Source organism: Hyaena hyaena, unplaced genomic scaffold (assembly GCF_003009895.1).
Source record: "Hyaena hyaena isolate Hyena2069 unplaced genomic scaffold, ASM300989v1 scaffold_117, whole genome shotgun sequence".
NCBI classification, from domain to species: Eukaryota; Metazoa; Chordata; class Mammalia; order Carnivora; family Hyaenidae; genus Hyaena; species Hyaena hyaena.
In genome coordinates this window covers 3,080,086-3,107,540 of record NW_024080749.1, presented here as the reverse complement: position 1 = coordinate 3,107,540, position 27,455 = coordinate 3,080,086, and the positions used below count along the sequence as shown (strand labels likewise).

Sequence of the window (27,455 nt, the reverse complement as noted above, 5' to 3'; positions counted from 1 at the left end):
TTTGAAGTGAGACAGAATAGCTTAGAAAGCTATGATTAAAGAGGACTTGTTTACAAAATAAACTTCTAGATTATAGGAAAACTTCCTCAGCGACTTTTTTAGGTCTTTGATTCAATGAACCAGATCCTGCTTTTCTCCCATGGGGTGAAGCCGACTTAGACCACAATAGAGAAAGTCTTGCGGATAACCTTGCCAACTCCACGCCAGAGACAATTAGTGGGAAACAAACTAGCCTTTAAAGAGCAGGTGGAGGAATGATAAACTAAAACAACATCAGTCTCTGGCTCTATCTCCTTTCTCACTGACCATTCAGAATTTTTGCAAACATCTAATTAAAGAGAAGACTTTTCATTTTTCATCCTGGAGCTATAAATATGACATGATCAATCATAGAGATTGTTGGGGCAGGTGATGAAACAGAAATTTCTAGCCAAAGGGGGAAAGCCTTTGAGTATCATATAATTTTAAGACTTCTACGCTCTCACTTTTGTTATTTTTGTGTTTGTTTTTAACCTCTGACTTTTTTTTCCCCCAAAGATGGTACTCATCACCGAACCATGCCCTCCATTCCTGAGGGTCAGTAATCCCCAAAGCCTGGTCTGAGGTAACATCGAAGGTTGTTTTGCTTAGAATTGTGTTTCCAGCGACTAGCCCACAGCACAAAACATCACAAGCATTTGACAAATAGTTGTTGAATAAATGAAATAAAAGACATTAGGATTTGTACTCAATTGTGACCTATTTTCTTTAATTGTTTACTTTTCATCTGCCAGATATAATGACATTTGGATAAAGCTGTGAATAGACATACTTTAATACCAGTATATGTAAAATTCTTTCTAAAAGTGTCTTATACTAGCTTCCTCTATCTGAAATCTTGTTAGTCAACAGAAAGATTTCTCTGACTGCTCTGTACACTGCTATCTACATCTGCTGCATCACACTTGTTAACTATTATTGCCTGTTTACCTCCCTAGAGTATGAGTCACAAATGTCTGGGTGGGCAGGAACCTGGCCTCTCTCATTGATGGCTTTGCTCACGGTAGCTAGCATAGTGCCAAGACTATATAGGAGCTTAACAAATATTTATTTTAAATGAATTAAAATAAGTTAAAAATAACATCAGTGTTCATATTCAATAGAATTCAGGATTCATCTTTTGAAATTTTTGACAGGTTTTGGAAAAGAGTTTTTAGTCATCTTTATCCACACAATATCAATCATGATATTTAAGCTATGTGGGTTATTTCAGAGCATGAAAAAAATATTGTGATTTCATCTCAACCAATCTATTTGATTTTGAATTTAGGTTTGCTTTAATTAATAAAACTTTGCTCTGTTACATGCATTACATTCATATTGTTACCTAAGTTAATATGTTTTGGTATATTAATAGAGACTATTATCCTTAACTATTATTTGTTATTTAAATGCAATAATACCTATATAAATGAAAGCTTTCCCAAGTAATCCAGATTTAGCATTCTGTAATTTAAAATTTTTCTAGAATTGAATTGGAAATGTACTCATTTAAGTACATTTGTTCCATAATATTCCATATAAAAATTTACATTAGTTCTATATGAATATATATTTTTGGGACAAATGGTCAGTGACATTTGCCTTAACACTCATTGTCACAAAATTCCTCTAATAGGGGTTATTAGAAGTTTTGCTGTGGTGAAAATGAACTGAGGAAAGATAAATTGCTAGAAGTTACACATAAAATAATAAAGAGAGTTAGGAATCATATCTGTGTACTTTTGACTTTTTTGGGAAGTTTTGTGCTTTTTGATGTATTAATGAGACTATTATTCTTAACTATTATTAATTTTTAATATAATAATGCTTATATAAATGAAAGCTTTCCTATGTCATCCAGATTTGGCATTTTGTAATTTCAAATTTTTCTAGAAATGAATTGAAAAATATATGATTTTTCATTAATCTTGGGACAAAAGATATGTCAAATTTATAACAAGAAGTGAGTTAAAGTCTTCTTAGTATAAACCATGATGATAGCAGTAACAAAACTTTCTCTTCTTCCCATAGAGTTCCACTTTTCTTTTTCCAACCAAAAAGTTTCCTCTTCCCAAATTACCATCCGGTTAGCCACACCCCTTCATGGCATCCTCTTCATTAAGTAAATATGTTACACTCAGGCTGAATATAATGTTAATTTTATTACACATTTTGATTGGAGATCATAAACATTAGTGCTATCCACAGAACTTCTGCAATAATAAAAATGTTTTACATCAAATTTTTGGTGCCCAGTGTGACCAATACCCACGTGTACCTACTGAGCACTTGAAATGTGGCTGTTTTCACTTAATTTTGTTGATTTATATTTAAATAGACACAGATGGGTCGTGGCAGCCATATTGGACAGCACAGATATAGATTATGTATTTGAGACACTCTTCCTGCCTTTTTTTCTCAAACACACAGAAGGGTAAGTTTCAGAAGGAACAAAGGTAATGGCAGTTCTCAGTATTTCTGCAGTTCATCCGCTTAAAGACTGAATGATCTACCACCCAGTTAGAAACCAAACAATATTTCCCACCAAAGGTTGTTCAAGCTCTTCTCTTTATTTTTCACTCTAAAGTTCTGGCTGAGTTCAGAACCCAGTGGGTCAAAGGAAGGCTGATTTCTTAGGATTCCCAGCTGAGAATGGGAAATGATGGTGTGCGTGCCAGATAGCTCACGGAGTAGTCAGTGCTGGTGAGACCCACACCCAGATTTACCTATGAGAAAGGAGAGAAAATGACAAAGAGAATCAGACAAAATAATACTAACAAATGTTTAGCTATCTCTGACTTATTATTTTCTATATTGATCTGAGGTTCAAACCGGGTAGTAATCTCACTGTATCGCAAATAGGCATTCTTGGAGCTTGGGAGTTGGGAATTTATATGGATAAGAAACAGGATGAGAAATTCAAAGATTTTCAAAGATCTGGAAAAAGTTGTTTTTTCTTTCCAGAAGACATAACTGTTATTTCAGTTTCCTGTAAGTCATAAGGCTTGGAATATAACACATTATATTCCACATAAATTTTAAATCACTTATTTTCCTAAGTATCATTACCTACTTATTGTGCCCCTGAAACAAAAACAGAGATTAAGCTTGTGGATTTCCCATAACTGTAGAAACTGTATATTTCTAAAAAGGTTTAACTCTTCAAAGGGGTATGAAATACCTACCCTTTGGAACCATTAACATTTATTAATCCCCATCATGTTTTAGCAGATACACAGATATCCAGCTGTGAGCTATGAATGGCAGGTTTGTTGTGCCACATAGAAACATATTTTCTAAGAAAGAAACATCTTCTGAAGCCACTTTCACTTTTTATTCTAATGAACACCTTTTTCTTCCAGCATAATTTTGGAGTTTGGGACGCCACATAATGGAAATGGAGCTGTCGGCTCTCATGTAATACAACGAATCCATAAGGGAAAATAGAGTGAAATCAGAACCACAGAAAGTAGCTTCCTCTGCTCTATCACCCTCCGAAGGAAACAGGTTATATATAATGCATGTAATGGAGTCTTGTGGGCCAGAGACAAATAGCATATGCTATTCGATTTTCACTCCAAAAGTTATATTAGAAATGCCATGAAGTGAACAAACTTTTAAAATGCCTAAAATAGGCACCAAGAAAAAGTAGGCATCTTCGAATAGAGGTGTATTAATAGAGCTCTCCAGTAGATATATTAGTGAAATGTTCATTGAAAGGAATTATAGAGAAGTCCCTCAGAAGTCAGTGACCACCTAATTTATCATCCAAACGGAGACACATTGGAGAGCAAAAGTTGGTGCTATTAATAATTAAGTCACAACTTCCAGACCAACCAAGACATGTGGCTGCCCTAGCATGAGTCTTTCTTAGCTCGTTATTCACCTCTCCGGATACCCCTTTGCTACTGAAATACCACCCATATTTTAAGAAATTGCTTCATTCCCACTGTCTCCGTAATACTTTCATGACCTTCCATTTCCCTTTCCCTTTACAGTTCTACAGCGTTTTAATCTGTACCACTGCTCAGATTTATATTACATTTACCATCCACTAATATTTCTCATGCCTTAGTTCTATTTCTATAATTACTTTGTAAGTTACTGAAATCAAGGACTTTCATTCTATTTTTTAAATCTCCCCAAAGCCCAAAACTATCCCCAGGAAGCCACTGCTCAAAAACAGCCCTGTAACATGGAGCTCACTGTTTTCTACACTTTCAAGGCAAAATTCAGGGTTTTCCTATACCATGAGATCTTCTCAAATTAAAGCAAACAGAGTGTGTACCCTTCTTCTGATTGCAGATGTTTTTGAAGACAATATTCAGCCTTGTAACCATGTTTTATTTACTTTTTAACATTTATTCATTTTTGAGAGACAGAGCACAAGTGAGTAAAGGGCAGAGAGAGAGGGAGACACAGACTCTGAAACAGGCTCCAGCCTCTGAGCTGTCAGCACAGAGCCCTATGTGGGGCTCAAACCCACAAACCATGAGATCATGACCTGAGCCGAAGTTGGACACTTAACCGACTGAGCCACCAAGGCGCTCCACAATGTTTTATTTTATCCGCACAGATCACTGTATGTAATGTACTGTCTTTCCAGCTAGATCAAAAGGCTATTAAGGATAGGCATTGTCCTACTCCTCTTTGTATTTTTAATGTCTTATACTGTACTTGCAGGCAGCAGTGCTAGTAAAATATCTAGTACAGGGTCCCCCACCAATATCAGTGTGCCTTACTACTTTCCACCTCTGTATTGATCATGATGCAGCAGTACTAGCAAGGCCAGATTAAATGAAAATGGCTCAGGTGTCATAGAAATGATCTCATCTTGAATCACACATCTAGCTCCTGCAGGAAGAGGCATGCTGGGACAAACATAAAGTAGAGCAGGAAGGGAGAAAAGGAATCTGGAAGGAATTCTAGCTAAAGGGAATTCTAGTTCCTTTAGATGCACTGATCTTGTTTGGGCAGAAGGCTACTGGGAGTCCATACAGTTGCCTTATCTGCTCCTGAAGAGGGGATTCTAGGTGCTCCAGAGTAAGTCAAACATGGATCAGGCAAGTGCAATACAACGTGGTCCTATAGCATCATCGAGGTAAAACTCCACGAGGGACCAGAAGGAAGATAACTGTATGGACTGAACTATAGGATAGAAGTTCTGGTTTCCCAAAGAAGGAGACAGGAAGGAGGTAGGCTAGCAGTCATGGAAGCAAGTAAGCAAAGTTAGATTTCAGGGTGGGCAGTGGAATAGGTGTGTGGGCATCATAGGGCCCAAGGACCAAGGAAGTATCCCAGAACTCTGAGATGACCCCACAAGAGAGGGAAAAGAGGGAGCAAAGATTCGATCAACATCACAGAACAGACTCTTCATGGTACATCAGATCATGAGGAAGATTTATCATGCCGCATGAGTCCAGGCTGTCAGGTAACTAGGGCTGCTGGGGCTCTTCTGAGCCTGTAATAATAGTTGGTAGAAACCAGAATGGGCCGGGACACAGAGACAGAAACTTTCACTACCCCTGACTAAGAGACACTAAGAGACAAAACAAAACAGGAATGGAAAACGGCACATGTAGAAGGTGAGATGTAGAAAGTAGACTTTCCCTGCATGCGTTCTTTAGGATGTTGATCTAAGAAACGGTGAAATGGTAATTAAGTCCCAGAAAAATTGGGTTAAGCAATTTAGCAAGACTCTTTACCAAATACTGTAAGGTTCAGTGTCAATCTCCAAACTTACTCTCTTATGCAGTGAGATACTCAAGTTTTTGATCCCCTAGAGCCTGTGAAGAAGTACTTCCTCAGGCACAGCGGGGCAATAGAAAGGACAGATGATACACGCACAAGTTCCCAGTCTCCGGCTCAGTGCTTTCCATCCCCATGCACAGCCTCTAACAACTTACTTGCTGAAATCTTGGATGATACATAAGCAAACACTAATGATTTATTTGCCTTGCATTCAACTTATGGTTCAGATAATCAAGAGTTGGCATGGAAAGGGATAAAACACGATGAGGTGCCTGGATGGTTCAGTCAGTTAAGCATCTGGCTCTTGATCTCCACTCGGGTCATGATCTCACAGTTCATGAGTTCAAGCCCCATGTCAGTTTCTTCACTGACAACACGGATCCTGTTTGGAATTCTCTCTCCTTCTCTCTCTGCCCCTACCCCACTAGTGTGTTCTCTCTCTCTCTCAAAATAAATAAATAAACTTTTAGAAAATGTTAAAAAAAAAAAATGACACATCTTCCAGGAGTTACACAATTAATTAATTCATTTTCCCACTCATTTTCATAGCTTTCCTTCTGACTCTTCCTTTATTCCTCTACATCTCAAGGGAACACAGTCTAAAACTGAAGCTCCATTCAGAAAAGAGGAGAAAAAAGTTAAATAGTGTCAACAATACCTCAGTTTATCAATTTTTACTGCTACATTCTAAGGGGGCTGTTTCAGGTGGGCTCCCTCCAATGTCGTTCTGTGATTACTTCTTAACATTAGGTTGTTCTTCCATAAGTTGTATGTAGCTCTTTCACTTATGACTTGGAGATTTTGTGCAGGTACACTGGGCACAGTTTGGTGCCACCCAGATGCAACCCCTTGCCCCCCAGGATGGACTCAAGACTGATGTGGGCTGCTGGAGGCTGTCCCAGAGATCTCCCTGGAAATCACCCTCCAGCAGAGGGCACTACCTTGCTCTGTGCTCTGACTTGTTACTGGAGCCCTTCCCATCCAGAAGGGTCAAAGGGCAGGTACAGAGACCTAGACCCATCTCAATTGCAGACAGTTCTAAAGAGCCAGCCCAGCTTTGAGTTTCCTGGGACATCAGCAGAGGGAAATCGTCGAACTGTATTTGCATCACAGATTAACATCTCCCTCTGCTCACACCTGCCCTCCTCATTCTCCCCTGCCTGCAGGTGTTACTATTGAGAGAATTGTCCGGTATACTTTCTGCAACCAACTGCTGTCTGTTTCCAAGACAGCTGGTCCACAAGAGTGGGTTCACCACCTTACCTGGGTCTCAGGTCTCTCATCTGTAATAAGAAAGGCATATTAATTAATAGCTCAATTGTATAGAGTGATTACTATGCACCAGGCTCTTTCTAAGCATTTTCTTAGGAATTAACTATTTTAAGTCCTAAATATCTTATGATACAGTCACTATTATTCTCTTCCTTTATACAGATGAGGAAACTGAGGCACAGAAAGAATCTAATTTGAAAAGCATCACAAACCTAGTAAGTAGGAGTCCTGGGGTCAGTCACTATGTCTCTAAAAATTATATGTTTAACTCTTATGCTTTATTATGTTTCCCCACAGAACAATGGTTCAAGATAACTGAGAATATGGATCTTATGTTTATTATAGTTCCAGGAAATAGTAGTTAATCAATAAATGTTTATTTTATTTGATCTACATGTATATTTAAGGGTCACTGGTGTCATGAAGACGGCAGGAGACTATGGGATGACATGATGTACGTGGGCAGTCTGAACACATGTAGGAAGTGACCAGTACTGACTTTTTGAGGGTAACATATGGTCCAGGGGTAGGAACCAACATTCTAGAATCAGATTACCTACTTTGGAGCCTGGATTCTCTAGCTGTCACTTCAATCTTCAATTTCTCATCTGTTAAAAAGGAAATAATAATATTATCTATCTTATAAGGTTGTTGAGAAGATGAAATTAATTAATATGAAGTATTTAGCATATTGTCTCAGTAAAAACTGAATAAATGTTAGTCACTATTATAACTACCATTACTTTTTTAAAAAATTTATTTTATTTTAGAGAGAGAGAGACAGAGCAAGAGTGAGAGAGGAACAGAGAGAGAGGGAGACACAGAATCTGAAGCAGGTTCCAGGCTCCGAGCTGTCAGCACAGAGCCTGATGCGGGGCTCAAACTCACGAATCGTGAAATCATGACCTGAGCCGAAGTCAGACACTTAACCAACTGAGCCACCCAGGAGCCCCTAAGTACCATTACTTATTGAAGAGAGATGATTTTTTTTTTTTCAGTTAGAATTAGGTTTGTGTTCATACAACTTTAAAAAGAGAAATTACTATCTTAAATAAGATGAACTTTACTTCCCTCTCTTATAAAAGAAGTCCAGAGGGGGGTTACTTAATGTTATTATAGCCTGGGTACCTTCCAACATGGTAGACAACCAGCTGGTTCTTGCTTCACCCAAAATATCCATTAGAACTCCCGCTATCCTATTTACATTCCAAACCAGGGAATGGAAGCAAAGAAGCAAAGAAGAGGATTGTAACTGTTTGAAAAATGCCCCACCAAAAAATTATCCCTATATCTTATGGCTGTAAATTGGTCACATGCCACATCTAGTATGTATGGAAAGTTGAGACATATGGACTTTCATTTCAGACAGCGATGGTTCAGCCAATATCAGGGCTCTGTTAAGGAAGATATAAAACAAGCCTAGATTCTAGAAGGCATCAAACAGTCTCCACCCCAGGGATGAACCCTCCAGGCACCCATTTAATAATAAGTTATGACATTTTCTAGGTGCAGTCACAGAAAGACGAATTGTTATTGCAACATCCAATGTCAGTTTAGTTTGAAGGCTGAGAGCTTTCATTCTAAACTTAAACAGTTTAACCCATTTTTTTGTGAGGACTTCCATTTCTGACATTTCTAATTTGTACAGCAAAACATGCCATGAGAAATATGTTATCAGCTCATGAAGTAGAAAACAGTAACCCATGCTAATTCTTGGAAGTGCTTCATAAATGAAACATGAAGCAAAAGGAAATTAAATATTGATTAAAGAATCCAAAGCATAAGATGCTTAAGTTTGTTATATACATTGTCATGAAGTTGTTTGGAAGCCGACCATATGGAAAATAGATAAATAAGACCTCTGTGTATCAGAACCAGCCCTTGTGGCCTCCAATAGTAGGAGATCAAGGCGTGAGTAATTGCCAGCAACATTCTCAATACCGTACAATGAATAAGAAATAATGACCTTGGAATCTCTTAGAGAATTTACAATTAAAAAGAAGTTCCTACTCTACTTGTTTTATTTACTTTCTTTCTCCTAAATTCACATATTTTAAAACACAAAGATTTTAACCAATACAAAAGCAATGTGCAAACGCCCTCAAATCAAACTCTGGTTTTGCAATAGGAAGAAATCACCACATGAAAAGGAACGTGTCCCTGACAGTTTCTCCCATTCTGAGAAAGCGTTAGAGAGAAACCACCCGCAGTTTTCCATCGTTTTTTTAACCTGACTTCACCATGAAGCTAGCCAGTCAAAATATAAAATTACGGGAACGTGATTTTCAGTTACGCCACAAACCTGGAGAAATCCATGGGGTTCGGAGAGTATTATCTCCTTAGAGGCAAGGATTAGCTACCAAGAAACTGCCAAATTATCTGGTCTGTTGTTGAAGAGGCTCTAATATTGACAGGAATGCTGTTTACTAACTACACGTTCAGCGAAGTGTCCAAATGTGTTCTGGGTCACTCTGCTGGAATCCAAAGAAAACAGTTTGAGCAGAGAAATCCCTCTGATCCACAGTTGCAGACTTTTCAAATTGGAAAAAAAAAACAAAAACAAAACAAAACAAAAAAACTAGGAAGAACAAATGGGAGCATTTGATTTACTGAGGAATTGTAGGCCTTAGTTCTATGGTAAAATGAAAACGACCAGAGCTGATCATCTGAACTTTGGGTTAAAAGACCAAACAATTAGACACGGTGCAGTGCCCCTGATTCCTTTAAGTGTTTTTGCAAGTGGATTGGATAGAGTGGTTGGCAGTGAGTCCACAACCCTTACCTTGGTTCACGAGGCAATCAGCTGAAAAAAAAGGCCATTTGTTTTTCTGACGTCCTAATGTATGGATAGCTTTTATTCACTTTTAACTCCAGTTAAAACTGACTGTGTAGAAAAAGCAGAATAATATTCTAGTAACTCTTCCAAATAAAAAAATATAAATAAATCTAAACCAGAAAGATGCCAAGATGCAAATGTTCTGTTTTTCCTCCTCTCTCTGTCTCTATCTTTATCTCTGTCTCTGTCTCTATCTCTGTCTCTCTGTATCTCTCTGTCTCTCTCTCTCTCACACACACACACATATCACAGACTGAAATAAAAGTGAATATAAAGACCAATTTGGGGAATATTGGACTATAAAAGAAAACTCCAGGTTGAAACTCAGGCACCCACCAATGTCACCTAAATTTTCTGACCTTTAGCTTCTTCACCTGGTAAGTGGGCATAACTACACCTATTTCGAAATGATTTTGAAAAATAAAGAACACAAACTTTGTGGTTAGAAAGGCTCTACTGAATTCTGGTGCTGGCTTCTGTTGGCCTCATTCTCACAACGACTTCCTAGGGTAGTGATTAAATAAACTAAAGCATCTAGCATGAGGTCTGGCACACAAAGGCTACCCCCCCACCTCCACATGGTCTACTGAGGCAATGTTGACATTTCTAATGGCACATCAATACCACCAGGCCTCCTGAAAGGCCATTCTTGTTGAAATCCAGCGTTAGCCAGCTTAGATGCTGAGCACCCCACAATCTTCATGGATTTTCTCAATCTGCTCGGGTTTACAGAGCCACTCATGTAACTGTACCAAAACTTCTGATCCCTTGCCCTGGTTTGCCTTCTCTCAGCGTCGGCTTGCAGATTGAATACTCCAGAACTCTCTTGTGGGTAGTGGTCCTACACTTCTGCATAAGAAGATGTTTGGGGATGGCAATCTCATTCAAAGAAAGGATTTATATTGAAGCTTGAGTTGGCACTTGATTGTACAAGACAGTTTTTCATTGTTCTGCATTGTCTTGTGCCTTGCACTTCTGGTCTCTAAATTTAGGGACCACAAAAATGCTTGCCCACTCCCATTCCCAAATGTCTACAGAGCATGGAATAAAGTCCACCCCAAGTTAAGATTCTGACTCAAATTCTTGGCCCTTGAGACACAGTGCTATTTTGGAATCTACTGTGGAAAAAGCAATCCTGGGACCCATGATCTGCAGAAAATGAAACTTGTCAAATATTTTAAGCAACCCCTTTTCCTATTAGTCCTCAATACTGCCCTTTAGGTTGAAAAAATATTTCATAAGTACTGTTGGAACACATACAGATAATGTGCACATTCGTTCTGTACTATTTATACATTCTGTGTCTTATTTAGTAAAACTTTTTCTACATCGTGTAGAAAGATAAAGTGAGGCACATTAAAATTTTCAAGAATTTCTTTGAGTATACATCAATTTGAACAGGGCAGTGCCAGACCAGAGGTGGTTAGAAGTGATCCTCCAAAGGAGCTGGGGAGAGTATCTGGTAGAGAAGCCATGAAAGCAAAGTAAGAAATCACTTGATAGGCTATAACATCAATAGTTGCCTTATTTGGGAAAGACTAGATGGTGTTTGGGATTTGTTGTTCTTATGTTTCATTTTCTCAGATTCAAGTGCAGAGATTCTGGCACTTGGTCTGCCTGTGTTAGCTTCCAAGGATTTAAAGCCCCTAATCTAATGGCCTTACTTAATTACTTTAACACTTATTATCTTAAAAAATTATATTATCTATATTTCCTTCTATCATTTAAAAATTCTGTGTTTCATACATAGGCCATTAATTCATCTTTTTCAGAAATATTTTTTAATGTTTTATTTATTTCTAGGAGAGAGAGAGAGAGAGAGAGAGAGAGAGAATGAGCAGGAGAGGGTCAGAGAGAGAAGGAGACACAGAATCTGAAACAGGCTCCAGGCTCTGAACTGTCAGCACAGAGCCCAATGCAGGGCTCGAACCCACAAACCGTGAGATCATGACCTGAGCTGAAGTTGGACACTTAACCGACTGAGCCACCCAGGAGCCCCAACCATTAATTTATCTCGAATTGATGTGTCCATGTGGGGTGGGGATCACATTTCATTTCCAATTGAAACAAAGTTGATGACTGCCCCACACTGAAAATTTGTATCCCCACAAAATTTGTGGGTTAAAACCTAATCTCCAAGATGAGGGTGTTTGGAGGTGGAGCCTTTGGAAGGTGATTACATCACAAGGATGGAGCCCTCATGAAGGAGATTTGGGCTCTCATAAGAGAGACCCATGTGAGGACACAAGAAGAAGAGAGTTGTCTATGAACCAGGAAGGGAATCCTCATCAGACATCGAATCCACTGACACCTTGATCTTGGATTCCCCAGCTTCTAGCACTGTCAGAAATAAATTTATGTTGTTTAAAAACCATCGAGTCCATGGTAGTTTTGTTTCTGTAGACTAAGAAAACTTTAAAGATTTCTTCATAATTTTTTTACTTACAGCAAAAATATTTTTCTGTAAAATTTCTCCATGACATTTAAGGTTTCAAACTTATTGTACAAGTCTATAGTGTTCTATATCTATATATCACTATTCCCACTTATTTCTGTGCCATCTTTATGGTGCTGATCCAATATGAGCAAGAGACTGACTTGATTATTAGTCTCTAATATCTATTAAGTTTTTTTGTTTTCTATTCCATTGGTTAGGTTTTTTTTTTTTTATTCTTTCCTATCTCCTACTTACTTTGGATTTAGCCTGTGTCCTTTTTCCAACTTCTTAAAGGTAATTTTCAATCTTTTTTTTCAATCATATAGATTTAACTGGTATTATTTACCCATAAGCACTGCTCTTCACTATGTCTTATATTCTAAAAAAAGGTAGTTCAAAGTCACTCAGCTCTGATGACTTTATAATTATTTTTATTTCTTTTCTGATTCACATTAATTACTTTAGATTGATTAAAAGGTTTTTTTATTTTTAAAAAGTTTTTTTTGGATTGTTTTCTTACTGGTATCTAATGTTATTACATTTTTTTTTTAGAGATCATCGTCATTACATTCAGTACTTCTTTATTTTCATTTTTAATGTTTATTTATTTTTGAGAGACAGAGAGAGACAGATCATGGGTGGGGAAGGAGCAGAGAGAGAGGGAGACACAGAATCTGAAGCAGGCTCCAGATATGGAGCTCAAACCCATGAACTGTGAGATCATGACCTGGGCCAAAGTCAGACACTTAACTGACTGAGCCACCCAGACACCCCTAGTATTTCTTTTGAAGTACAGAATAATACAATTAATTTCTTAAAATGTACCATGTTTCTTTGAAAATAATATATATTACCTAATTTTACCTAATTTTCTATGTATTACCTAATTTCCCTTATTATATGCGTGTGTGTGTGTGTGTGTGCACTAGATCAAGTGCATATTAAGATTTTGTTCAAATCTTCTTCATTAATTCTTCATCTAATAGGTCTGTCAATTTCTGAAACAAATATTTTTAAATCTCTTAATATTACCTAATACATTGATAAATCTGCCAATCTCATATTCCAGTTAATTATTGTTGTATATATTTTGCTCTATATCAGTGGAAGAGTAGAGTTTCAGATTGATATGACTTCCTGGCAAACCATTCCTTTTCTTTCATCTGTTGATCCTCTTTATCTCTCACAGGGCTTTTGGCCTTGAAGGATGCTTTTTCTGATAGCTCCATTTCTGTGACAACTTGCTTTTCATTAGGATATGAGGTAGCCTGTCCTTTCTTTGCAAGCCCCCTTACTGGTTTTGCTTTTTAATTTTATAATTAAATTACTCTCTTGCCCCACCTTAAGTGATGAAAAGTATTATATGTCTAGATTTTTACATCTAAGTCAGTCTTTTCCTTGGGTAATTTTAAATAAAATCTTCCTTTGGATTTAGGGTTTTGCTGTGACACTGTGCTGGGCCTTATTTTACTATGTTCAAGAATTGTGATAGTTCTGCATTCTAAGAAAACAAGACTTCCATTGATTCTAAACGTTCTTGTTCCATATATTTCTAAATTTAGCTTTCTTTTCATCCTCTTTCTTCCTCTAGATATCCCTGGATACTAGGTTCAAGTCTTTTTCATGAGGTTTTTTTTTTTTTTCCCCTCTGTCCTGCATCCCTTTACAAGGTCATAGATACACACATAAGCCAAGTCTTGAATTGTCAAACCTGTCCTCTGAAATTTTAATTTAATTACTTTCATTATCATTTGCTTAAGGTCTATTTGGTTCTCTTCTCTCTTTTTAAGATTTTAATGTTAAATAATCTCTACACCCAACATGGGGCTCAAATTTATAACCCCAAGTTCAAAAGTCGCTTTGACCACAAACTGAACCAGCCAGGTGCCCTAATTTTGTTCTTTTTAAGTGTCCTTTCTTTTTTATCATAAAATATTGATGATAAAATTTCTATTCTTTTTTTTAACATCTTTAATAGCTGTAAACATTTTATTTTATAAATTTTTCATGTGATTGTAATATCTTTACACTTTGTGGTCCTTCTATATATTTTGTCTGCTAGCTTTTGCTCATGGTGGATAGTCGCCTTGTCATTTGTGTTAGTAAAATTATTTTAGGAGTTACTGATTTATCTATGACAGTCCCACAGAATCAGGATTGTGCAATTATTCCTAACAAATGGTATTGTGTTTGTGAGGAACATCCATGGATTTCAGCAGTCCAAAACATATTTGACAATTCCTAAGATGAAGATTTAAAACAGGCCCTTAATGTAAATTTAATCTCCATGGCAACTCATGGCGCAGGCTTAACTGCTCAGTAGGAGCTGTCCTTCTAAGATCTATTTCAAGAAGAATTCTCAGTTCTGGTTCCTCACCTTCCTCGAGCTCAAGGTTATACCTCTTCTTCTTTCACACAGGTTAAAATTTCAGTTCCCAGCAGTAAGAGGGTCTAACATTGCAGTTCCTGAATAAGTCATGTTGGTATCTACCAACTCATCAAATTATACTATCTTCTCCATATGTGTGCATTTGGAATCATCAAAGCCATCTTTCCTGTCTTTTTCCAGCATTTTCATATGCTTTTTAGTAGAATTAGGGATTTTTCTTTGCCAATACCACCATTTTGCCCAAATTGGATCTCTTTATTCCATCCTTACAGCACAATCCTTATTGCTGTCTACAATGCATGGCACACTAAATAATAGATGGATGGTGTCCTCAGAATCTGCAGGAGGAGAGAGAGAGATATTGGTGAAGCTTTGTGGAAAAGACCAAGACAACACAGAGAAAGAAGTCATTACTTGGGCTTGACAGGATGAGCGAGAGCCTCACGACAGAGGCAGATTTGAGATGACCTCTTCTGGGTGATAGGAGTTCTCAGGGTAGGAAAAAAAACAAAAGGAGAAGATTCTCTAATGGAATCAAATTTGTAGGCAGGATGCGGCATCATCCTAGAGATGAGAGTTGGAACCATAGGAACAGTGACCACACAGAGGCAGAAATTACGGAACAAAAGTAAGACTTGAGAACTGTGGGTGCTCTTAATCAAGAATTTGGAGTATAAGGCAGAACTATGAGCAAAGATTTCAAGTGGTAGGAGAACTAACAATGGCATGAGATGTGGGAGAAGCAAAGTTGAGAAAATACCATCAAAGAATCTCATGTTCTATGGTGAAAAAACAAAACAAAACAAAACAAAAAAACAAAGTCTAAAACAAAAACAGGTGGTTTCCTTGTTGAAAATGAAGCTTCATTTCGGAATGAAGATACAAGCAGAAAAGATCGTTGGGCCCTAATCATGAAACGAACTTTCCTTTAAGCAAAACCACTTTTCATCTTCTGCTCTCAACATATTTTGTTTTGACCCTCTTATAACACTAGTTGTGAGGTTTCACTAAGTTAATGCTTCTTGAGATCTTGTGGCTAAAGAAAAAACCAATCATAATGAAAAAATGAAGACTATTTACAACAAGTTTCATTACCAGATGAAGATTTCTAAATGTGCCTTTTATTATTTTGCTCTTCAGAAATGTACTTTCCTTCATTTCATGGCATACAAACCCCTTCATGACATTCCATGATCATCCAACATAACACTGTGGGCAGTTGACCCTGGAAGGAAGAAACTAAATATTTATTTACTGAATCATTACAAGGTCCCTGAAAATCCTAATGTACAGTCTTCTACCTTATCTTCAAAATTCCATGGGCTTCTATTATAATATATTCTCTTTGATTCCCTGAAGGTTTACAATCTGTCCAAAAGTTTGTCATTCTAACTCCCAAAAGGGAATTTTGCTTTTTAACCGTCTGCATTACACTAAAAATTAATTCAAGGAATTGACCACTTGTGCCCTCAAGAATTGAGTAATAAACCCTCTTGTATCCATTAAGACTCTTAGAGAGTCAGAGTTCCCCCAAAGCACCAAAGGGCAATTATTGTAAATCTGCCTAGACAGAGCTTTCAGCATAAAAAATTTAATTCTCAAAGCTTACTCAGAGAAGAAAAACCACCTTATTGAGAAGTATAATCTTTCTGAGAGTTGCTGCCCAATGTAGAGCATCCACGTTAGAGTACCTTTCATTTGATAACTAAGCACAGTGTTTGAAGCAAGAGTCTCAGAAAATGTTTTGTTTATGGTCCTCGTATAGCAGTGCTTAACACACAGAAGGTACTAGAGAAATATTTATTGTCTGGATGAAAAGATGGCTAATTGAGCGATTTAAAAACCATCTAGTTCAATGGTTAATAACTAGATTTAAAGACAAAGACATGTAGATCCAGAGACATTTAGTGGTAGTGCAATAACCCCTATATCAGACTTATCTTTACTGTAGTCTGTTTCAAATGAAGGGCAAAGATCCCCGTGGTGAAGTAGCATTGAATTCATCATGATTAAAATTTGTCTCGTTCCACAGCAAACTTTAACAGGCAAAAGCATCATCTGGAAAGATGCTTAAAGTTCAGATACACTGTTCTCATCCCCAGAGGTTCTGTGCAGTGAATCTTGTTAAGTGGCCTAGGGAACCCGTTTTTATTTAACGTGCTAGGTGATGCTGATGTACATGGTCTTGGACTGTACTCTGAGTAACTGTTTCAGAGATGTCTATGTGAAGCCAAACAAGTCACTGTACTGTACACCTCCACACTGGAAAGTTTCACCCACACGCTATTAGAGAAATCTCGTGTGGCTACCTTCATTCCCGGGTACTGAGTTGCCATCAGTCATTGCATATAGAATCTTCTTGCTGAACTAGCTGACTCAGAGTTTAAGTAGTTCATCCAGGTGTCAATGGTAGCTTTGTACTAACCAGTGATGCTAAATTCTTCTGTCTCCCATGCACCTTAAGGACATAACACTCTCACATCCCTTGAGGTCACTCCTTTTGTAATAGGTCTTGAACAGGAATTGTCAGGATTAAGATAATATTGGAGTGATGAGTGATGAGGAAGAGGGGTAAATGCCATTTGAAGGAATCTCACAGATAATTCTAATGCCCGTTAAAATTTTACTTGGATTATTTTTCTGAATTAGGAATTAGCCTGTGCACATAGTATTTATAAGTATTCTCTTCCTTTTTTCCCCCTTTTCCATATCTTTATTTTTTTAGACTTCTTTTTTTAAAATTTTTTGATATATATTTTTTACAAATAGTTTATTGTCAAATTGGTTTCCATATAACGCCCAGTGCTCATTCCTACAAGTGCCCTCCTCCATGCCCATCTCCGCCCTCCCCCCCACGTCCATCAGTCCTCAGTTTGTTTCTCAGCATTCAAGAGTCTCTCATGGTTTGCCTCTCTCCCTTTCCCCCACCATTTCCCCACTTCTTCTCCCCCATGGTTCTCCGTTAAGTTCCTCCTAATCCTCCTATAAGTGCAAACATATGATATTTGTCCTTCTCTGCCTGACTTATTTCACTAAGCATAACACCCTCAAGGTCCATCCATGTTGCTACACATGGCCAGATTTCATTGTTTCTCATTCCCATGTAGTATTCCATGGTATAGATAAACCACATCTTCTTGATCCAACGTCCGTTGATGGACACTTAGGCTCTTTCCATGTTTTAGCTATTGTTGAGAGTGCTGCTATGAACATTGGGGTACACGTGCTCCTATGCATAAGCATTCTCTTCCTTTTATGTTTGTCTAATCTTTCTTCCATGCCCTGCTCAAATTATGCAGTGTTTGTGAAGTCATTTCTAATTCTTACCACTAAAATTATTCTATCCTGGGAAGCCTGAGTGTCTCAGTGGTTAAGAGTCTGACTCTTGATTTCAGCTCAGGTCATAATCTCACAGTTCTGTGCTGATACCATGAAGCCTGGTTGGGATTCTCTCTCTCCCTCTCTCTCTCTCTGCCACTCCCCCCTTCTTTCTCAAAATAAACAAACATTAAAAAATTTAAAACAAAAACTAAAATTATTCTATTGATGATTTGCAGCACTTTGATTAAAACTCTGTATCACATAACCTATATTGGAATTTTTTGTTTACATATTGCTATGGACTGAATATATGTATCCTCTCTAAAATTCATATGTAGAGGGGTTCCTGGGTGGCTCAGTCAGTAACGTGGCCAACTTCAGCTCAGGTCATGATCTCACAGTGTGTGGGTTTGAGCCCCGCGTCTGTGCTGACAGCTCAGCCTGGAGCCTGTCTCAGATTCCTTGTCTCCCTCTCTTCTGACCTTCCCCCTCTCACACTCTGTGTGTCTCTCTCTCTCAAAACTAAATAAACATTAAAAAAATAAGTCAATAAAAGAAAATAAAATTCATATGTGGAGACCTAATTCCCAATGTGATAGTATTTGGAGGTGGGACTTTTAGGGGGCTCCAGAGAGTCCCTTCACTCCTTCCTCTATGTAGTAAGGACACAGTGAGAAGACGCTGTCTATGAACAAGGAAACAGACCTCACCAGCCACTGAATCTACCAGTGCCTTGATCTTGGCTTCCCCAAGAATTGTGAGAAACACTTTCTGTTGTTTATAAGCAGCCGAATGAAGACACATGCATGGTGTCTCACCTTTATATCAACAGTTTCTAGTAAATTGTCTGAAGTAGAATAGACTGTCAATAAATATTTAATAGAATGTCAATAAATATTTAATAGGAGAAAGACAACCGGGCAGGTAGGCATATGTGAAGTCCTGGTATTGATGTTAAAAACACTTGCACATGTTCCATGGTCAGTAGACATAGGCAAGGATAACTGGAAGAAAGATTATTCTTCATCTAGTTGTCAAGAACTCTGTATTTTGCTAAACCTAAATACTTGCATGTCTTTTCATGTTTTGCTTTATTTTTGTCTTTTCATGTTTTAATTTAAAACATTGCATTTTATAAAAGTAAGACAACTTTGAATTACAATAATGAAAAACACTTTGGATAAATTTTATGTATATACATATATATATATATACATATATATGATCAAAAGCATCCAGCATGTAATGTTATTTGGTAAAGGAATGTAGTTTCAGAGTTTTACTTTAAAAATTCAAGATCTGGGAACATTTTTAAAATGATATTTCAGAACAACAAAAAGTCTTCACAAACTCATGTAATTACTGGCATTTTTCTCCCCACCATATAAGAACTCTGAAATTTTTTGTATTGATTCAAGACTGCAAAGCAAACACATTTATTTAGATTGATTCATGAAACTGGCTATAGTAATGGAATACTGTACTACTTGCTCCAGTATTGGGCCCTGAAAATCAATTACAGGGCAATGAGGCCATTATTTGCCTCTTGTAAACAAAGGTTCTTTAAATTCCAGGATGTGTCCACCATGTTAGAGATGAGGGACCAAGCATTTCATTTCAAGAGAGTATAACACATTGCCTGTTTAGATGTGCTGAATGCCATGAAATTAATATTGGCTCATTCTGAGTTTTCCAGTTATGCTCAAATGAATACATCACTTTTGGAGAAAAAAACAACACAGAACCTATGTTTATAATGGCACCAACTTGCATGCCAATTCTTAAAATAAAAGTTTTACTCAAATCATTTAAAAGAAAACTGAAATTCTATGAAATATCTTAGTCCAAATGGTTTAGAACTAGAAAAGATTCTTCACTTGGTGCATACCACTTGGCTACAATTAAAGAATGTTACGGTTTCAGGGAATTTCCGGTTTTAGCCATTTAGAGTCTGACCAACCTTCCATCACATAGGTTTCAGTAGTACTTACTAGGTTCTTTCAAAACAGAGTTGTTCTTTTTCTGGACATATCACTTACAATTATATCCAAGAAACAATGCTTAGAGTTTATTTTTAAAAGCAGAGGAAGCTTAGGTCAAGATTAAAGCTACAACAACCACAGAGTCTCCACCCAAAACGGCCCTTAAATCTAACTAAGTTCTAGGGTTTTGTTTTTTTTTAAATACTTCCACGGAGGATGATTTGGAATTCTTGGTTTCTTCCTCTACAAAGACTGGAGGGAACTTCATGGCAATTTAGGCAGAGAACCCAAACATTAACTCCTCAAAATTATTAGGGAAATAAACCATGGAAATAGCTAATTTCTAATTTGGCTTCAACATTCTCAAAAACTCTCACCAATTAAATGTTTGAAAAAAGAACTATCAATAAGGAGTTTTGCCTTTACATGTTAAGGTTAACTCCAAAAGGTGTGATATTGGTAATGAGAGGTATAGTTTTAAAGAGTAACTGAGTTATTTTTTTTTTGAGAAGTCTTTGTGAGGGTACCATATGACATTCATATGCACAAAGCCTACAATTTTACAAACTACTCTCACCATGTTGTTCCATTTAATGTTGACACTGACCTTACAACATAAGCAGGCAGAGTTAACAACCTTCAGAGCGGTCTCTGAATCTCCTTTAGTCATTTGTAAGATGGCAATAATAAATAACACTTGCCGTGCCTAACCCTTTGTATTGAGGAGAATAAACCAATCTTATATCTGTCTCTTATGACAGACACTAGAAAAATTAAACTAGAATCTAATGCATATTTTATTGCACTAAAGGTAAAGAGAGAATTGGGGATATCAATTAAAAAAAACAGAAGCAATATATTCAGAATTATTAAGGAAATTGAGTCAAATTATTCATGAAATATATATATGCATACACTTACAAACACAGCACAAATATATCAAATTATTTGTGAGATACACACACACACACACACACACACACACACAGAGGCCCTCATCCTGCTTATGAGTTTCACATTCTGGGGAACTTTGAAATGTTATTTGCTTTATGCTTACCATTCCATTGTTTGTCCCTGAAGAAATTGTTGAATAATTGAATGAATGAATGAATGAATGAATGAATGTAACAAACTATCTAGAATGAAGATGGAGCAGATCTATGAAAGAAAACATACTGAACCATAAAGCAAGTCAACAAAATTGAAAGGATTGAAATCATGCAGAGTACATTCTCTGATCCCAATAGATATTAGCTTAGAAATAAAACAAACAAAATAGCTAGCAAATAATCAAATGTTTGGAAATTAAGTAATGTGTTTTTAATTAATCCATGAGGATAAAAGGGAAATTAAAAGGATAAAAGGGAAATTAAAATAGAAATCAGAAATATTTTGAACTAAGTTGTAATGAAAACAGAACTTATCAAAACTTGTGGGACATAGCTGATGGTTGAACAAAAGCTTATAGCTTTAAATGCATATGTGAAAAGGAAGAAAAGTTGAAAATGAATTATCTGGGAATCCGTATCAAGAAATATGGAAAAAGAAAGCAGGAAGATACTCGTATCTGAAATATACAAAGAACATTTAAAGTCAATTAGAACAAGAGAGACATACCAATAAAAAATATTTTTTAAAGATAAATAAGCACTTAGCCAAAGAAGATGGTCATATTACCAAGACATATGTGAAAAGGTTTCAAACTGATCATAAATGTAGGAAATGAAAATGGAGGGGCACCTGGGTGGCTCAGTCAGTTAAGCATCTCAGCTCAGGTCATGATCTCACCGTTTATGGGTTCAAGCTCTGCGTCAGGCTCTGTGTGTGCCCCTGGCTCAGAGCCTGAAGCCTGTCTTCTGATTCCATATCTCCCTCTCTCTCTGACCCTCCTCTGCTCATGCTGTCTCTCTCTCTCTCTCAAAAATAAATAAAACATTTAAATTTTTTTTAAAAAGAAAAGAAAAGAAAATGGAGACCATAATGGATACTGACACATGAGCACCAGAATAACTATGATTAAGACACTGATAAAAACAAGTGTTCATGAGGGTATGGAAGAACTGGACCCCTCCCAGATTGGTGGTAAGAAAAAAAAAATCATACAACCACTTTAGAAAGATATTTGATAATAAATGCTACTGGAGAACCTTTGCATACACTTTTCAGGGCACTGTATACTTCTATAATTATTTTATTTATTTTATTTTTACAATTTTATTTTGTTTATTGTTATTTTTTTAATGCAGGGCAAGGATTCCCAAACATTTACATATTGTAGCATACAGAAACCAATATTTGTTTAGCACACTGAGGAAAATCCAGGAAGCTTTTGTGGCACAAGTTCATCAAATTCACTACCAGTGAACCACGCAGTCACACTGAGGACTGAAGTGTTCAATACATGGGACATTTTTATCTACACATACCAGTGTGTTAGATTCACACTTTTTGGGAAGCTCAGTTATTGATAATTAAATTATGAGAGGAAACAGGAAATTCCTATAAATATTTCTGTTGTCTATATATTAAATTATTTATGCAATAACAAATACTAAATTCCCCAAGTGATGTGCTCTGTTAGAATTGGAAATATTTCCTAAGGATTGGGAACAGAGGAAAAGAGGTCATGGAAGTAGTGAGAGTTGAGTTATTTGTTCTTTTTATTTTGACTTTTATTTAAATATCCAACAGAGGTGCTGACAGTAAGTGGATCTCGTCGCCTTTCGGGGGGCTGTGGCCATGCTCCTCAAAGTGAATTTGGAGGTTCTACACTCCTGCTGGCCCATGTCGGTTCAGGTCCTTCTGGGTCAGCACTTGATGGGAAGTTTAAGGAGCGCGCAGGGCCCCGTGGTACACGCTCACCCTGCCCCTCCCGCAGACCGAGACATGGGCGCCTGGCACCGCGCCCGCGCCCACTCCATCCAGATCATGAAGGTGGAGGAGATCGCAGCCAGCAAATGCCGCCGCCCAGCTGTCAAGTAGTTCCACGACTCCAAGATCAAGTTCCCGCTGCCCCACCGGGTCCTGCGTCGCCAGCACAAGCCACGCTTCACCATCAAGAGGCCCAACACCTTCTTTTAGATGCACAGCCTCCCTGGCCCCGGGTCCACCCAAATAAACTCCTTGTGGAAACCAGAAAAAAAAAAAAAAAAAAGGATAAATAAATAAATAAATAAATATCCAAATTAGTTAACATATAGTGTGTATTAATGGTTTCAGGAGTAGAACCCAGTGATTCATCACTTATATACAATACCTAGTATTCATCCCAACAAGTGCCCTCCTTAATGCCCACCACCCATTTAATCCATCTCCTCCCCACATAACACCCCTCTGACAACCTTCAGTTTGTTCTCTGGATTTAAGAATCTCTTATGGTTTGCCTCCCTCTTTTTCTTATTCTCCTTCACTTTCCCTATGTTCATCTGTTTTGTTTCCTAAATTCCACAAATGATATTTATTGTTTTATGACTGACTTATTTTGCTTAGCATCATGCATTCTAGTTCCATCCAGGTTGTTGCAAATGGCAAGATTTCATTCTTTTTGATCACCAACTAATATTCTATTGTATATGTATACCACATTTTCTTTATCCATTCATCTGGTGATGGACATTTGGGCTCTTTCCATAATTTGGCTATTTTTGATAGTGTTGCTATAAACATTGGGGTGCATGTACCCCTTCAAATCAGTGACTTTATATGCTTTAGATAAATACGTAATAGTGCAATTGCTGGGTCATAGGGCAGCTTTATTTTTAATTTTTGAGGAACCTCCATACTGTTTGGCCAGAGTGGCTGTACCAGTTTGCATTCCCACCAGCAGTGCAAAAGTGTTCTTCTTTCTCTACATCCTTGTTAACATCTGTTGTTTCCTGAGTTGTTCATTTTGGCCATTCTGACAGGTGTGAGGTGGTATCTCATTATGGTTTTGATTTATATTTCCTTGATGATGAGTGATGTTGAGCATCTTTTCATGGGTCTGTTAGCCATCTGGGTGTCTTCTTTGGAAAAGTCTCTGTTCATGTCTTTTGCCCATTTCTTCACTGGATTATTTCTTTTGGGTGTTGAGTTTGATCAGTTCTTTATAGATTTTGGATACTAAGCCTTTATCAGCTATGTCATTTGCAAATATCTTCTCCCATTCCATCAAATGCCTTTTAGTTTCATTGATTTTTTCCTTTGCCATGCAGAAGCTTTTTATCTTGATGAGGTCCCAATAGATCATTTTTGCTTTTGTTTCCCTTGCCTCTAGAAATATGTCTAGCAAGAAGTTCCTGTGGCCATGGTCAAAGACAGTGCTGTCTGTGTTCTCCCTTAAGACTTTGATGGTTTCCTATCTTACATTTAGGTCTTACACCCATTTTGAGTTTATTTTTGTGTGGTGTAAGAAAGTGGCCCAGATTCATTTTTCTGCATGTCAGTCAATTTTTCCCAACACCATTTGCAGAAGAAACCATTTTTTTCATTGGATATTCTTTCCTGCTTTGTCAAAGGTTAGTTGGCCATATACCTGTGGGTCCATTTCTGGGTTCTGTATTCTGTTCCACTGATCTATGTGTCTGTTTTTGTGCCAATACCATATTGTCTTGATGATTATAGCTTTGTAATACAGCTTGAAGTCTGGAATTGTGATTCGTCCAGGTTTGGTTTTCTTTTTCAACATTACTTTGGCTATTCCGAGTCTTTTGTGGTTCAATACATATGTTAGTATTTTTTGTTCTAGCTCTGTGAAGAATGTCAATGTTATTTTGATAAGTATTGCATAAAATGTGTAGATCCTTTGGGTAGTAATGACATTTTAATGATATTTGTTCTTCTAATCCATGAGCATGGGGGATCTTTCCATTTCTTTATGTCTTCTTCAACGTAGATATGTTTTACCTCTTTTACCTCTTTGGTGAGGTTTATCTCTAGGTATTTTATGATTTTTCAGTGCAATTATATCCACTTAAGTCTATGCTTTCAAAACTGTTAGTCTGATTATCAGCATTTTGTAATCTGTCTCAAATCCTTGGTGAGATAAGGTAGGACATAAATTCATATTTTAAAAAGATAGCTTTGGCTTCTGCTTCTGGGAAAATGGAGTAGATCTATCTACTTTTCTACTAAGTATAGCTATAAATCCTATATATTATATCTAGAATAAGAATAAGGAGACTCAAAAAGGCAGAGAGAAGGCAGACTATTTAGAGACATTTGAACCAGAGAAATAACATGGTGGCAAGGTTCCTGGATTTTCTTTTAGTCTAATCCAATTAGAACATGAGCAAAAAAACATGAGATTTTTCACTGAGGAGCATATACAGATGGCAAATAAGCTCATAAAAACTTATTCAACATCATTAGACATTGAGAAATACAAATGAAAACTAAGCTATATATCAGAATCTCTAAAATAAAGAAATTAGGTTTAAAATCAAATGCTGGTGAGGATATGAAGAAACTATACACCTTGTACATTGAAGTTAAGAATGTGAGGTGGTTCAGCCACTATAGAAAAAAAAGGACAATTTCTTAGAAACTAAACATACAGCCACCAAAAGACTCATCAATTGCCCTCCTAGGCAGTTTCCCAAAGAAATGAAGATTTAGGGGCCCCTGGGGGGCTCAGTCAGTTAAGCCTCTGACTTGGGCTGAAGTCATAATCTTGAGGTTCATGAGTTTGAGCCCCACATTGGCTCCCTGTTGTCAGCACAGAGCCCCCCTCAGATCCTCTGTTGCTTTCTCTCTCTGCCCCTCCCTTACTTGTGCTTTCTCTCTGTTTCTCTGAAAATAAGTAAATAAACTTTCTCTGCCCCTCCCTTACTTGTGCTTTCTCTCTGTTTCTCTGAAAATAAGTAAATAAACTTCAAACAAATGATGATTTAAAGTCACACAAAAACTGATACACAAATGTTTATAACTGCTTCATTAATAATACTCCAAAACTCAGAGGTCCTTCAGTGAGTGAATGGTGACACCTTTTGGCAGATCAATACTATGGAAATGAATCAACTACTGATACCTAACGCAGTGAGGAAGCTCAAAAAACAGTATGTTCAGCATAAGAAAAGGCAAGTGCTAAGGATTACTCTATTTATATGAAATGCCCAGAATATGCAAATCTCTGTCAGACAGAAAATACATTAGTGGTTGCTCAAAGTGGGGAGTGGGATTAGGAGATGGCCACACACAAGCACTACAGAGCTTCTGGTGGTATAAAGATGTTTGAAAGTTGGTGGTAATGATTGCACAAGTCTGCAAATTTACTAAAAGTATTGAGTTTTACAGGGGACTTTACAGTATGACAATTGTACCTTAATAAAGCTGTTAGAAATAAGAAATGGAGGGCTCTAATGGACCCATAACCATTAAGATAAATAATTTGCTTATTTAAGAAATAAACCTACCTCCCAGCCTATCTCATCACAACCCCAAAAGAAATAGGCTTAGAGGATTTTATAGGCAAGCTTAAGTCAATACTCTAAGAAGTAGATAATTTGTGTCCTCTAAAATCATGTCAAGGAAAACAGAAGAGAGAAATCCACCATTTAAATGTACATGTGGTAACGTACCTTGATAGTAACACATTGTAAGGATGATTTAAGGAAAATAATGAAATAATCACACTTGTGAATGTAAATGAAAGCATTCTATATGAATTCCCACTGTATAAAAGAAAATTATACTTAAGTAGAACTTATCCCAGGAATACAAGAATGTTCAAGGTCAGGATTTGAGCAACTTTATAGGTTGTGGTACAAAAATTGTGCGATTATCTCAACGGATACAGGAAAAGTATTGTAAATACTCACTTATGATAAAAGCAAAACTCTAGCATGCTAGAAATAAAGGGAAACATTTTTAAGCTGATAGTCTTTTTATCAAAATAATGTTACATTTAATTTTTTAATGCTCAAAACCAAAAACTATAATGTTTTTATCCATTACTACAACACACTATGTGTTGTACCATTTTATCCCCTGTGTTTGGAAAAGATAAATACTATAATTTAAAAGCATTAATTAATTCCTTTTTTCTTCTTCATACAGTAAAGTTTATCTCATGTTTTAATTATTTTTTACTTGTATGATTATTACAGGAAATAATTTTCTTTTGTTGTCATAGTAATTATACATTTGATTTTATCATTATTAGATAAATTATCTGTATTGTATATTGAAAGGAGTGATGCAAAAAATGATTTCCATGTGTCAGTTATGCCCAGAGTCCACTGTCTGAAGAGATACTTCAGCTCATTGATGAGAATGTTATGACCAACATTTCTATATAAAGAATAGCTATAAGTTATAGCTGTCTCTCCCACAAAGTGTTGGCTTTTTTTTTTTCTATCAAGCTTTTTGAAGCTCTCTCAATATCTTTCTCCTATTGGCCTAGCTCTGAAGATATGTATAAGAGCAATTTGCTAGAAGAACTGCCTGTTTCTAACCATCACTATGCTT

General features: G+C 36.9%; 1 non-coding gene across 1 annotated transcript; it reads left to right on the top strand.

The window, feature by feature from the left end:
- The first annotated feature begins 22,659 nt into the window (after nt 1-22,659).
- Nucleotides 22,660-22,783, top strand: LOC120234844. The gene has a single exon (XR_005529216.1). It is a non-coding gene; the product is annotated as a small nucleolar RNA SNORA68 (small nucleolar RNA).
- Nucleotides 22,784-27,455: the final 4,672 nt, after the last annotated feature.